Raw genomic sequence first — 13,342 nt, forward strand, 5'->3', positions numbered from 1 at the left:
CCCCACCTGAACTCTAAACTCCCTAGGGCCTCCAGTCTCTTGAGGGTTGGGAGCCTCATATCAGCTGGTGTATACTGCCTGTTTGGTGGTCCAGTATTTGAGAGATTCCAGGGATCCAGATTAATTGAGACTGCTGGTCCTCCTACAGGGTCATCTTGGCTTCATTCAGCTCTCCCTAATTCAACAGCAGGGATCGACTGCTTCTGTCAATTGGTTGGGTGCAAATATCTGCCTCTGACTCTTTCAGGTACTTGTTTGGTCTTCTGGAGTGCTGTCATGCTAGGTCCCTTTTTGTGAGCTCCCCACAGCCTCAGGAATAGTGTCAGGCCTTGGGACCTCCCCTTGTGCTGGATCCCACTTTGGACTGGTAAAGAATTACAGGGTTGGAAATGGAGAGGAGCCTGACTTTGTTTTTTTAAATCAAGGTTCTGGGGATCATACTTAGATCCTTATGTTTGCAAGGCAAGAGCTATCTCTCCCCAGCCCAGCATGTGGGATCCTTATAGAGAGCACATGTGAGGTAGAACTACTTTGTCATCATGAATTATCTTTTCTCAAATCCAGTTCCTGTGACAGTACACAAGTTGCATCCAACTGACTACCAAATACATATGAAATGTTTATTGTGTAAAAAGGACCATGTTGAACTAAAGGATCAGAGAAGCTTCCACAGAAACTATTAAGCTGTGCATTTTTACTTGACAGAGATGGGAACATTTGGTCTAAATCATCATGAAACTAAGATACACTGTACATCTGACTATTCCCCCATTCTCAACCAATTCCACCATGAAGGGCAGTCTTTAAAAGTAGGGAAATCTACAAATTCACTATTTTATTGACCATGTCAATCCCCCCCCCCCTCCGCCCAGCTTGACTAGTCTCTTAGCTATCAAACCTTTTTATATGCCCTTAGGGAAAGCTTAAAATACAACAGGCCTGTCGCAGTCCCTTCTACTTTATTATTTTTTAATATTAGTTCCTTTTCTGTAGAAAGAAAAAGGTGAGACTTCTTTTCCCTTAGAAACAACTTAATGGGTCTCAAGACTAGTATAAGTGCAATCAATCTGTGGAGAAGTGGATCTGGGGAGGGGCAATGAGCATCACTTAATCTCCATTAAAAGCTTTACAATGAGATCACGAGTTTTAGCAGGGTGCTTAGCCAGAGAGGAAGCACCAGGGTGATCCCTGATCCTCTTGCTTACTTCCTATGTTCTGGCTCAGTGATGGCTGACAGAAGCAACATCATACTGAATTGTAGCTTTGTCAGATAGCCCAGAGCCTTCCCACCTCAGGAACCAGAGGAAAGGTACTACAAATACAATGAGACTGCCCCTCCCTGACACACAGTCTATTCCCCCAGGAGACCAAGTTTATCTAGACACAGTTGTTGCATACCGTTTAGTGACGTATCTTTTCTTTAGTGGTTCTATAAGGCAGTGCTACCCCTTCAATATGGAAACAGCAGGCTTTGTCCAGCTTACTTGCCAGACTGAGGCCTTTTTCCAGGGCACCCAATCGTAGATATAAAGCTGATGAAGAGTTTGTCAGCTTTCCTTAAAACTGTGCAACGTTTTATGGAGCGAAAGCTGAACCTCACTGTGGGTATCTTCATTGTAACTAACACTCAACTTGCAGACATTTCAAAGGGTTTCATGTGACAATCAGAGGGAATGGGAGATCCTTATTTCCATAGGAAATATCTGCAGGCAGTGAGCTATCTCCGGATAGCTCTGCATTCCCCTCCCAGCTACCCAGTCCTGGCAATGCCCTTAGATACATGCTGCCTATGCCTTGCTTACCCTCTGTGCTGCTGATCACCTACCCAGACATCCACATTGACTCTAGGTGCTTCCTCTTATGCCTGCTGAGGTACACCCTTCAGTATCCATTAAAAACATTTCTAGTGTTTGCATCTTAAAGAACTATTACAAGGTCAAATTTAGGAAGAATCAGGAGCATTTAGTATATGTTTTTTGTCCTTATGCTCTATCTATTATATACATAGGAATGGTAAAACCAAATGAAGGGTAAAAAGGACCTTTACAACTTCTAATTCATACATAATTATTTCTAAATAAAAGTCTTCTAGAAGTAAAGAACAGGTTGAACATGGTGGCACATGCCTTTAGTCTCAGTACTTAGGAGACAGAATCAGGTAGATATCTGAGTTTGATCTTAGCCTGGACTACAGAATGAGTTCTAGGTTAGGTAGGGATGCATGGAGAAACTGTGTTCTGAAAAGGAGGAGGAGGAGGAAGAGGAGAAGGAGAAGGAGGAGGAGGAGAAGGAGGAGGAGAAGGAGGAGGAAGAGGAGAAGGAGAAGGAGGAGGAGGAGGAGGAGGAGGAGGAGGAGGAGGAGGAGGAGAAGAAGAAGAAGAAGAAGAAGAAGAAGAAGAAGAAGAAGAAGAAGAAGAAGAAGAAGAAGAAGAAGAAGAAGACAACTATGTGAGCCTAGTTCTGCCAAATCACACCTTTACTTCATCCAAACTCATCTCCATTACAACATTCAATTGGGTTTAGGAAAAACACAGAATTGAAAGGCAAGAATACAGGTTCCCATCTCAGAGACTGACATTTCCTTAAGTGCAAAGGTAGAATATGATGATTTTTAGATGAAAATTATAGGTAAAATGGAAAATGTGTATTTCACTGAAAAAGGTATTACTGAAATGATTAGGAGTCATAGCCAAAATAAAATCAAACTGTTTCTCAAAAGTTGCAACTTAAAAGGAAAAAAATTACACAGCTTACCCAACATCAATCTTAATATTTTTGCAAAATGTATTTTCTCAGTAAAGCAAGGTAGACGCACGTAACATATTTGGCTTAATATTTTTTATTAAATTATCAAATTCCTAGTTATTCTAGGTCTAGAAAAATTCTAAGTTCTTAGATAAGACAAGCAAGATGACAGAGTTGGTAAAGGTGCAGACCTGTCTTTAATGTCTGACGATCTGGATTAGACCCTGGGGCCCACATGGTAGAAGGAGAAAATCGACTCCCAGAAGCTGTCCTCTGTACACATGTCATAGTGCACATGCAAACACACACACACACACACACACACACTTACATGCTTGTGTGCTTGTGTGAGAGAGGAGAAGGAGCAGGAGTGAGAGAGGAGGGAGGGGAGAAGGGAGAGGGAGAGAGAGGGCGGTCCTTAGACAACAAAATATTTAACAAGTATTCACTAATGTCCCACTTAGGACCAGGTCTCATTCAATAGGTGAGATGCTTTAATCTATCTCTGTATATATCCATTAACACATCTATATCAGCTATTTATGCTATATACACAGATCACACTACATAAAGAGTAGTAGGAGAAGGTTCCTGAACTCAAGAGAGCTAAAAGTTTGGTGCTGGAAGTGAGGGACAAATAACCTAATGAGGCAGTTGTGATAACAGAGGAACAAAGGGACCAATGGTGCCACACAGTAGGGACAGTCCCTCTCCTCCAGAGAGTTCAGACAAGGCCCTGTGCAGGAGATGACAGCTAAGAGTTTGGCAAAGAGTTTTACAGATACTGAAAGAGGGAGAGGAGGTTTCTGACAGATAACTGAACTATGAATGCCGGTGGCTCGGCGCCATGAAGCACCATTGAGTCTCAGCGGAGGTGGGCTCTTGACCTGCGACAGTGGGCTCAAGGTTTTGGTACCAGAAACATGAAATTCAGGATGCATATAGTAGGATGTAAGTCAAGTTGATGTACTTAGAGATACTTAGGCAGAGATGAAGAAGCATGTCAGAGAAGTCAGGCCAGGGCTAGAGAGAGATGAAGGCTCATTGGTGTATCAAAACTAGCCAAAAGCTGATGTGAGAGGCGTCAAATGGGTATGCTTGAGAATGATGAGTACGGGGCAACTCTTCTGCTGCCATAGGCCGGAAAGGGAGATAAACAGCACAGGGAATCAAGGGCATTTCCAGAGCAGTTCTGTGTTGCTTTAACTGGGACTGGTACCACCAAGGCACTGGTAGTAGGGCTACCCATGACCGAATAGGGAACTCTGCTAATTCTAGTTTCAATACTTGTTTATTGTGTGATATGGACACAATATGTCTCCCATAGGATCATGTTCTGGAAGCTAAGTTCCATTTTTATAGTGAGGTGGTGAGCATTTCCTATAGAAGGGCGCAGGGCACAATCATAGAAAGAAAGTAATTTAGTTCTCTCAGAACTGAGTTATTTCCTCAGAGAAAGATGTGTGTGTGTGTGTGTGTGTGTGTGTGTGTGTGTGTGTGTGACAGAGAGAGGGGGGGAGACAGGCAGACAGACAAACAACCAAAGACAGAGACAGAGACAAAGAAACAGATACACAGTATGCATGAGGGATTGTATTATGAAACAAAAGCCTCGACCCTCTTTGTTCCTTTCTACTCCTTTCACTGTGTGATCTCTCTTTCCTACACCCAACCCCTCTCCTTTTCCCTTTCTCTTGATGTTTCTTCCATGTACATCTAGCCAAAGCCCAAATCCAAATATGAGATTTCTTAACCATTCTTAGTGAGATACCTTGTGAAGCTCCATAGTGTTTGTTAACCTAATATTTGCTACAAGTAATAATCCCACATATTCAGTGTGGTATATTTCTAATGGTATTTGACTGGTACAAATTGACAGACCTCATATGTGGAAGAGAAATACCTTGAGTCTTTATGTCCACAGAGACGTACCTAACTTAGGACTGTACTTGTCCCTTGGTAGGAATGAAGTAGAATGCTTCTGGGGAAGAGAATAGAGTCTTTGGAAACTGTAGCAGGGAACAGTTGTTAAGATTTTATTTCTTAAGATGAAGGGTGAGTCTATGGGCTTGTCACCCTTAACTGAAAGTATTAAGAATGAAAATTTTAACAGTATACTCATAGAAAGGATGCAATAGAACTGTCCAATATAGCTAAGAAAAGGCATGGAAGAGGCTGGAGTTGAGATAGAGTATGTGAAGGAAATGAAGACAATGGATATAAAAAAAACTTTGGAGTTTAGCTCCAAGGAGAGGAGTATATGTATGTGTGAGAGATGGTGTGAGGGGGAGGGAGGAATGGAGAGGCAAAAAAATAAAAAAGAACATGGTACAGGAGGATGTCTACCACACTGCTATGTGGGAAGACTATGGGTCATGATCCTTGCTTAATATCAACTCTCCCCACAGCTCCCCAAGACTTGGTGCAAGTGGGGAGGAACTTAAACTCAGAAAAGGATCTGTCACCTTCTGCTCCTAGGGAAGCAGGGAAGAGGACTCAGTAGGTAAATCACTTGTGCAACAGTTAAAGATCTCCGTTTAAATCCTAGAACTTACACAAAGTAGGTATCTTAATTCTCCTAAGGTAAGAAGGAAGGTATGGGAGGTATGGAATCCACAGAAGCTAGCTAGCTAGGCTGGTATACACAGTGATTTAGAACTTGAGAACATATCTTAAATAAGGTGAAAGGCAGGGACCAATATCCTAGGTTTTCCTCTTACTTTTATGTGCACATTCACATTCATACAGAGAAAAGCAAATGTATACACACACATACACACAAAGATAAACTGTGAAATGGTTGAGCTCTTAACATTTAATCAATCATTTCTGTGACCATTTTATCATTTATAACTAAGTGTCAAGAATAGGAATGGACAAAAAGGATCATACTATAAACAATGTTTGTTCATTAACCCTACCCTGACTATAGATACATATGGTTTTGCAGTATCTATAAGCCATCTCATTCATTATTGTAGAGAAGTAGTAGAGTTTGTACTTAGGATTTGCTCTCCGCATTTATAAATTATAAATGATGATAAATAAACATTGCTTCCAAGAAGCAAAGCAGAGAAAAATCAATTACCCACAAAGTTGGTCAGACTTCACATCTCGCTTCAAAAGTAATCTAATGAGAAAAGAATAACTGGGAAGGAGCCACATGCGGTGAGTGGGGGAGGGGGTGTTCAACAATACGTGACCGACTGCATCCTGAAAACTGTAGAGTTGTTGCTTCTAGAACAATGTTGCTGCACCTCAGCCATGTTCGCTGCCACTCCCCAGAGCAACTTCCATCACACACAGATACCAGTTATTCTCTAAACCCAAACTGTAGCAGGAATGCCTAAGAATGGGAGTCATGGGTTATGACAAAGCTGTCATGTCCTATTACAGAATACTGCAATGATAAATTAAGAAGAATAAGGCCCTTAGACTCAGTTCAGAGAGCTCAAATCCCCTCACAGATGAGACTGTCCCCTGACTCATTATGACCTTCCAGTACAGGAGATGAGCAGCCAGCATCCTTATCTTAGAGATGGAAAGTCTTAAACCCCAAAGCACACGCCTTCTAGATTATTGTAAAACAATTAGCTAATGAATGCATCTGCTAGAATTTTCACTGCTTCTGCACTTAATTTAAAAGCAAATCTGGGCCAAATGGAGAAGGCGTGCATTTTGCTGTGGTAGCCAGTTACCTCTTAGAGGGATGAAGAAACTCCAGACAGCAGGTTGAAAGCTCAGTTTGGCAGTGGCTGGGACCATTTTGAGTGGACCCCTACATGCATGTATGTTATGCTATTTGGAAAAATAATGTCAAAATCTACCATCCAATCAAATCTCTGTGTCACATTCTGGCCAGCCACCACTTAATAACTAAGTCACATTGGCCAGTGCCACCTCTTCTACGCTCAGCCTCTCAATACAAATAAAATGGAGGCAGGGTCTTGTGCATCTAAGAAGAGTCTCAGCTGACTCTCCTCCTCACATCTTATCAAGGTGAAATGTTATGCCAGCTACGAATTCTTGGAAGGAGAAGAACTTGATCTTCCACATGGGAATTGAGCTTGGTCCTCATACTCAGTGGGCATGGAGCAGAGCATTGATCCTATCCTGTTTCACTGATACCTTCCCATCAGATTCCAACACTGTTATGCCAATCTGAGTCCTGTTATGAACTTCATGACTTTCCAGCAGACAATACATCAGGTTTCTCCTTCCCGCTCTTCCCTTTCTTTTGTACACACAACCTCCTGGATACAGGCAGAAGATAGAGAACTGTCCCTCTGAATCTTCCAACTTCCCATAACCCACTAGAGGCTTTCTTTTTTCTTGTTCCTAAGATGGTCCTGACATTCACAGTGTATCAGGGCACTTGTGCTTTGGGAATTCCATGCTAGTTTGGTACTGTAAGCTTGTCAGAAAGCATGGGTCTTTTGTGTTGCTGCTTCTCTCTTTCTTCCTAGTTTTCAGAAATATGAAATGGTTACATTCAGAGCATTGTTGCAATGTAGAATTTAAAATAAATTTGTGTTGTGTTGTGTGATGGCTGCTTTATGGTGGGAGAATCCATCCTCCCTGAAAAACAATAAGCAATGATTGAAGATTGCAGGGAATGGGAACATACAAGGATGGTATTAAAATAAAAATAATTTCCATACTACAAAGGCCTATTATCTTCTGTCTCTTTCCTATCTCCTTAGACATTTCTCTGCTGTATGTTCTGGTGACTGGGCTTCCCACTCATGATGTTCCTTACCACTGCCTTTGATTTACTAAGTTACAACTTCAGTGATGAATTTTTAGAAAATAAGTAATTAGACACCTCTCATGCTGACCACCAAACTCCTTCCAACTTGGTCTTCACCTCACCTTCTAGTCCTATTTCCTACCGTATCCCAGCCATCAGTAGGACCCCAGGGTCAAAGTGTTCCATCTCGAACTCTAAAAAGATGGCACAGGAAATGAGGTGTCACCTTGCATGCCTAGCACCCAAACCACGAGGGTGACAGGACAGTACTCACAGGATCCATTTCTCTACACTGTATCTGAGCTGAAAACGGGTTCACGTTAGTCACTTGGTCCTCTGAGAGCTATTTCTGTGATCATGTTGTAATTTTTGCCTTAAGTACTTCTTTTTTCTTCACTTTTAACATTTCCGCCTCTGAATCCTCACGCTATTCTTTATTACCTTAAATACCAAGTCATTTATGCAAATTTACTCTAATTATATACTGCTTAGTCAAAAAGTACTGTGATTTTTATCTTCTTCATGACGCATATAATATATGTTTATATTTTCATTGCTGTTTTTATTGTTTGTGTTTCTAGGGACTGACCCCAAAATCCCCACAGCCTAGGTAAGCCCTCTTCTTCTGAACTACACTCAAACTTCAATGCACACTTTCTATCCTTTTAAAACACTAGAAAGTCTTATTGAACAAGGAGTGGATCTTGTTCACTTGGAGCATGCACAATAGACTTGTGTTCAGTTTCAATCTGTCGAATGTCCACAATATAATGACTCTCCCTGCTTTGGGACTTCTGAAGAAATTCTCAAAGATCCTTTTCTGTAAGAAGGCGCCATCTAATTAGGGAGAGGAACTGGATGCATAGTAAGAAAAGGTTAAGTAAAATGTCTTCAAAGGGCCAACATGATAAGCCATGCAAAACTATGAGGGCATGAAAAGAAAATTTTAAGTATTCTAGCAAAATGTAGTCTTGCCAAGTTTTCTAAGTCCTCTTTTGCCATGACTGACACCAACTCAATTGCTCTAGGTGCCCAGATGTAAGTGTGTAGTCTTTTTTCAAAGGTATTAAAATAAAAGTAATACTGAAGGGGCTGGGGAGAGCGTTCAGTGGTTAAAAGCATGGTTAAAAGCTCGTGCAGAGGACCTCAGTTTAGCTTCCAGCAAACACATCCAATGGCTCAGAATGAATTATAACTCCAGATCCGTGTAGACTGGGTACTTCTGGATATGCATATGCCTGTGCTTGTATGCACATACTCCGCAAACCCATCAAATTAATTAAAAATAAAATTCATATTTTAAAAACTAACACCCGGAAAGCATTTTACCCAGTGATTTAAGAAAAAGAATAAACATTGCAAACAGCAGATAATTGGATTTAGCACTAAGCTCCCTGGGAGTATAATAAAGAAGAGGGTTTCTGGGGAAGCAAGCACCTGCCCCTCCCATTGCTGCAAGATGGTGATGTGAAAGCAGGGACAACACACCATGATGACCCCACGGAAGCCATTAAGCCAAGGTTCGGGGAAAATTAAATGAAATGCACCAAAAGCTATTTCTTGGAAAGTCTAAAAGCAGAGGGAACAGAAAATTGAATCTGAAATGAAAAAGCCCCAAGTGACCCAAACTCTTCTCACAATGTCAAAAATGCTCAGAGAATGACAATTAAAGGGGACATGAGAATGCCCCAGAGATTCAGATAATAACCAGAGGCAGTGTCTTAGAATGCCCCCTCCACTGCATGCTGTTTTCTGCTGTGCAGGGAGGAACTGTCATCTGAACAGTCCTGGCAAGTACAGTGATATGTTGTGCGTTTCTCTTGCATGTCTCATTATTGCCCCCAGAAGTAGGCAAATACTCAGAAAACTGCAGAAACCTCTGACACAGTCTAAAGGTGCTGCTTGGTTTGAAGTCTGTGGGGAAATAGAAGTGGCAGTTAGCACTAGAGGAGCCATCACATGGAACACAGCAACGGCTCACACCATCTGTGGTTCAGGAAGGAACGGGCCAAAAGATAGGTTTATCATATATTTTAAGCTTTTAACATATTTCCAAATTATAACCCCGAAGGCTATTACTGGCTTATAGATTGTACCAAAATATAACTTTTAAAAAGTCATTGTCTCTCATGTTTAATTTTATGGAATAACTAGTGAAGTTTCTTAGTTCTCTAGAGGCTTTCAAGAGAGGAGGGAAGGGAGGAGGAGGAAGAGGGAGAGGAAGAGTAGAGGGTGAGGAAGAGGAGAAATGTCTTCTCAGAACCTTAGAGGATTAATTCATTAAACAAGTTTCCAGTTAAAACATTTTCAAACCAATGGTCTGAGATAACTTAATAACCTGCAAATTCTGCCCCAGTGACATCAGTGAGCCATGAAATGAGACTTAATCGCTTAAGGATGATCTTGAATGCAGGATTCATCAACTGAAGACTCCTGATTAAAAACAATGCATGTAACAAATACATGTATCATTCTTAAAACTATTCTCTCTATTAAATGATCATTCATACTAACAGCACAATTTTACACCTTTGAAATAACTTAAACGCTAGTTGATGGGTCCATTCATGGTTGAAGAGTAGAACTTTGGGTTATAACAGACAAAAACTCTGCTCTACTTACATACAACGATAAACAGTGAACACTGGCCGGGCGGTGGTGGCACACGCCTGTAATCTCAGCACTCTGGGAGGCAGAGGCAGGCAGATTTCTGAGTTCGAGGCCAGCCTGGTCTACAGAGTGAGTTCCAGGACAGCCAGGGCTACACAGAGAAACCCTGTCTCGAAAAAAACCAAAAAAAAAAAAAAAAAAAAAAAAAAAAAAAAAAACAGTGAACGCCGGCATTTAACCTCTCACGATAGCTTACAGTGCTAACAAGCTGCAGATGCAATATCACACGGTCTCATTTTAAAAAAGAATGTCATAAAACTCATAGCACCCAGTTGTCTTTGAAACCTTCAGATAAACAAGAATACAGGATTTGAATTCTTATTTAATTTGAACAAACACCTACTAAACCCCAACAACCCAACACTACTTATATTGATGCTGAAATACTGAATGCTTTCCTCGTGAGATTAGGAATAGAACAAAGATATACATTCTTCCAACTCCTACTAGCTGTAGTAGAAGATGTTCTTGCTAGTTAAAACATAGCAAAGAAGGGAAATAAAACATATGCAAATAGAAGTGAACAAATGAAAATATCAGTATTTTCAGGTGGCATAATTTTCCAAACCTTCAAACACAAGAATAAATAGGTGATGTCAGAAGAGTCAAAAGAAACAAAAATTAATATACAAAAAATCACTTACAATAGAAATGGCTAATTTGGATAATTATAATGATGTGTGTAGGCTTATTAACTTAAACAAATCTACCATTCTGGCCTGCAGCATGTAGCATAGAGGCTGTATACTAGGGACAGGGTAGAGGTAGGTGAGATATCTTTCTTCCTTCTTAGTTTTCTCTAAACTTAAGCAAAGAAAACTACCCAATTATACTTCCATGTACTGTTGATGAATACATGGGACATTTAAAATACAATGACACAATTACCTTCAAAACATAAGATATATGTGCTGAAAACACCAATAAAAATGTTGATGAAATGATTCACTGATGTAAATAAATAAGTTTATGAAACATATATTTATGAATTAAAAGTGCCAATACAGGCAATATAAAAATTGTCCCCACATGGGTATACAGATTTAATAGAACTCCTGTAAAAACCGAAGCAAGATTGCTTTACAAGTACCAACAAGATTATCCTAATATTCATATGAGAAAGTCAAGGAATAATAATGCCTAAGGAATTTGAAGAGAAGAGTTGGATAGGAGGCATCAGTCTGTCCACTCTGAGCATTATTATGCAGCTGTGGTAGATTGTGTGGCATCGACACAAAGAATGGCTCACGGACCAATGACTCAGAACAGAGAGTCAAGAAAGAGACCCAACTGAAATGCATCCCCCTCGCTTTTCACCAAGGTGTGTGGGTCATTTCACAGGAGGCAGAGGTGTTAGCAGCACATGGTACTGTTCCAAACGGAGAGAATGAAAGGAAAACTCATTCTACATCCCACAGTGTATACACAGATTCACTCAAAATGGATTGTAGATTTAAATCCACAGGGTTAAACTTACAAAATATTTAGAAAACAGAACATCTTCAGGATATAAGACCAGGCAAAGTTTTTCGCCTTGGCACCAAAAGCATGATGAGTGAAAGGAAATGTTGAGAAGTTGAACTTCATTGAATTTAAAACTTATGTGTTCATTTAAATTGTGTGTGTAGGTATGTGTGTAGATAGAAGCATACATACACACACACACACACACACACACACATATATATATATATATATATTGCATATACACATATATACATCTATACATATATGTATGTATAGATGTATGAATAGGCATATATATATATATATATATATATATATGTATGTATGTATATATATACATAGAGAGAGAGAGACAGATAGTAGACAGGTATGGATTCTAAGTCTGAGATAAAATATGACTTTTATTTTTTTGAATCCAGCTTATTTTACTTACAGTCTAAATATACAATCAGAATTTCATGACTTTTCCCAGTAACTATGTTCCTTTTGTATGCTGGATTATTATAGAGAAGTTCCACACATTTTCCTGCCAATGATAGTGTTTCATTCTTTAGACTCAAATAAGATTCTCATTGAATAAAATTATATTCTACATTTTTTGTCTACTCAGTGTGCATTGATGGTCATCTGGATTCATCTTGGCTATTATGAATACTGTAGCATTAAATGTACATGAGCACGTATCTCTGTGATATGCTAACTTAGATTCTTTTAACTGAATACCCAGGCAATAGTTACCTGCTACTATTGAGCTACTCTGGAAGAAAGCAGTGATATCCAACACAGAAAAAGAAGTAGAAAGAACTGACACCAGAAACTTTCCCCTGATGTAGTCTACTGATCCCTTACAAAATGGCACCTCTCCTACATACCCTTGATGAAAGGATTCAAGGACAGGCCTGGAGTTCTAAGCATACAGGCATAGATAGATGACCTCAGGAAGAAGGAGAGACAAGGAAGGACCAGCCTGGAAAACATTTTAAGAGGGGACTTGGTGACTTATTGGCCCACCATAATCTGTCATCACAAATAAAGAAGCTGTATGAGAATTCATCAACCTACTGAGGGACATTTTTAAACACACACACACACACACACACACACACACACACACACACACACATGATTAAATAGCACAAAGTCTGGATGTTAAACCATATCACAAGAGTTGTCAATGAAGATGCTAGATCCCATTTCCCATGAACATCTGCATTCTGCATATTTCTTTACAATATTCTAACTCACCATGCTACATGGGAATGTATTCTTTTCTATTACAATCATCTTAAAATCTAAATACACAATCAGAATTTCATGACTTAGCTATTTCCCCTTAGCTATGTTCCTTTTGTATGCTGGATTATTATAGAGAAGTTCATGACAATTTTGCTCCAATATTACCTAGAGGAGAATTATAACATAAAGGGTCTTCCTTTGTCATCTACTCCTTATTCCATAAATGCCGGCCACACTGGCTCACTGTGGCACAAAATGACCACGTGTGGGATCATGGCTGCTGGCATCTATTATAGGACTAAGGACACCACTGAGCATGGTGGAGAGGGAAAATACCAAGATGAGAACTGTCAACCTTGTTAACATGGTGGCTGGGTTCTTTGTGTCCAGATCTCTTCTGCGGTCTGATGTCCCAGTTCTGACCCTCAGTTCTTGGACTACCTACTTCAGCCACACTGACTGACCCATGTTGAA

The 13,342-nt window shown here is 40.1% G+C and overlaps 1 protein-coding gene across 5 annotated transcripts in view; it reads right to left on the reverse strand.

Moving 5' to 3' along the window:
* Positions 1-13,342, reverse strand: part of Csgalnact1 (chondroitin sulfate N-acetylgalactosaminyltransferase 1) — a 360,316-nt gene that overhangs the window by 113,822 nt on the left and 233,152 nt on the right. The window lies entirely within an intron of this gene.

This window comes from Apodemus sylvaticus, chromosome 18 (genome assembly GCF_947179515.1).
Source record: "Apodemus sylvaticus chromosome 18, mApoSyl1.1, whole genome shotgun sequence".
Classification (NCBI taxonomy): Eukaryota; Metazoa; Chordata; class Mammalia; order Rodentia; family Muridae; genus Apodemus; species Apodemus sylvaticus.